The following is a 2,545-nucleotide window of genomic DNA, read 5'->3' on the forward strand; positions in this document are numbered from 1 at the left end:
GGCGATTGGAAATATCATGGCTTGTGTCAGGCGCACCTTAGTCCTCAAGGAGATATCCTTGCTCCTCAGCACTTGATACAGTTCCTTTGCAGTTGACTTTCCCAATGCTACACGTCATTTTATAGAGTTTGTATATACATACATATGTTGCTGTTGTTAGGTGTTGTTCAGTCGGTTCCAAGTCAGAAAGACCCTACATACAACAGAACAAAACACTGCCTGGTCCTGCACCATCCTCACTATCCTTACTATGCCCTTTGTTACAGACACTGTATTAATCCATCTCATTGAGGGCCTTCCCCCTTTTCTCTGACCTTCCACTTTACCAAGCATGATATCCTTCTCCAGGGACTGATCCCTTCTGACAGTACGACCAAAGTAAGTGAGATGAAGTCTGACCATTCTTACTTCTAAGGAGCATTCGAGCTGTACTTCTTCCAAGACAGATTTGTGTGATCTTCTGGCAGTCCATGGTATTTTCAGTATTCTTCGCCAACACCACAATTCAAATGCATCAATTCTTCTTTGTCTTCCTTATTCATTGTCTAGCTTTCACATGCATATGAGGTGATTAAAAACACCATGGCACGCTTTAGTCTTCAAAGTGACATCTTTAATCTTTAACAGTTCGAAGAGGTCTTTTGTAGCAGATTAACCCAGTGCAATATGTCCTCTGATTTCTTCTGCTTGCATGAGTGTTGATTGTGGATCCAAGTAAAATGAAATCCCTGACAAATTCAATCTTTTCTTTATTTATCATGATGTTGCTTATTGGTCCATTTGTGAGGACTTCTGTTTTCTTTATGTTGAGGGGTAATCCATACTGAAGACTGTAGTCTTTGATCTTCATCAGTAAGTGCTTCAAGTCCTCTTCACTTTCAGCAAGGAAGATTGTGTCATCTGCATATCACAGGTTGTTAATGAGTCTTCTTGATCCTGATGCTGCATTCTTTTTCATATAGTCCACCTTCTCAGATTAATTGCTCAGTATACAAATTGAGTAATTACGATGAAAAGATACAACCTTGATGCATATCTGTCCTGGTTTTAAACCATTCAGTATTTCCTTGTTCTGTTCAAATGATTGCCTCTTAGTCTACGTACAATTTCCTCATGAGCACAATTAAATGTTCTGGAGTTCCCATTCTTCCCAATATTACCCATAATTTATTATGACCCACACACTCAAATGCTTTTGCACAGTCAATAAAATAGAAGTAAATATCCTTCTGGTATTCTTTGCTTTCAGCCATGATCCATCTGACATCAGCAATGACATCCCTCATTCCATATCCTCTTCTGAATCCAGCTTGAGTTTCTGACAGCTACCTGTTGATGTAATGCTACAACTGTTTTTGAATTATTTCCAGTAAAATTTTATTTGTGATTAGAACACCACATCAATAATTGTTGCAAGAGGATCCACTGATACATGCTAAAATTAAGTTTTAATGTTTGAGGAGAAAGAAGGTATTTGCATAGTTTCATTTATCTAGTCTCAAAAAGTGTTTTCTCTAGGATGTTTATTAATTACAAAGGTGAAACTAGTAGTGTTGGCATGGAGCAAGCCAACATTTGCCCCCTAACCATGTGATCAAGGTTAGCAGCATCAGTTATAAGACATACCATCACAAGATATCCACTGATATACACTGAGAAAGGCATATCACTTCTTTAGTAAAAATGAAAATCCTCAATTTAATAATGAGAAAACAGAGACGCCCAAATTAAGAGGTTTCTCCAAAACAACTAGAGAGTGCTCTTCAAAAATATTGAGGTTAAAAAAGACAGGAAAGAATGAGGAACTGCCAAAAATTGGAGAAACTGAAGGAAGTGTGACAATTAAATGGAATATGGAATCTTAACTGGATCCTGAAATATTAAAAGGACAATTCTGTAAATACTGGTAAAATCTGATTAAAGTCTGTAGCTTAGTTAATAGTTTTGTACCAATGTTAATTTTTTAGTTGACAGTTGTACAGTTATGTAAAATGTTAACATGAGGGTAAGCTGGGTGAAGGGCAGACTGAAATTCTGTTCTACTTTTGCAACTTTTCTGTAAGTCCAAATTTATTTCAAAATAAAAGGTTAAATTAAAAAAAAATTTTATTTGTGTGTGATATTAATGATATAGTTAGATAATTTCCACATTCTTTTGGATTACCCTTCTTTTGAGTGGGTATGAATATGGATCTCTTCCAGTCAGTTGGCCAGGTAGCTGCATGCATTTATTGAAACATCTCAGTAAGTGTTCTGTCAATTCCTGGAGTCTTGTTTTTCACCAGTTCCTTCAATGCAGCTTGAATTTCTTCCTTCAGTGCTATTGGTTGTTGATCATATGCTACCTCTTGAAATGTTTGATTGTTGACCAGTTCTTTTTGGCACGGTGACTGTATGTATTCTTTCCATCTTCTTTTGATGCTTCCTGCATCATTCAATGTTTTGCCCATGTTGTTGTTGTTGTTGTTATGTGCCGTCGAGTCAAACCTGACTCATAGCGACCCCTCCTTGGGTTTCCCCGGCAGTATCACTACGGAAGTAGGAT

This window comes from Orycteropus afer, unplaced genomic scaffold, assembly GCF_000298275.1.
Source record: "Orycteropus afer afer isolate SDZICR_OR568_19922 unplaced genomic scaffold, OryAfe1.0 scaffold00250, whole genome shotgun sequence".
Taxonomy (NCBI): Eukaryota; Metazoa; Chordata; class Mammalia; order Tubulidentata; family Orycteropodidae; genus Orycteropus; species Orycteropus afer.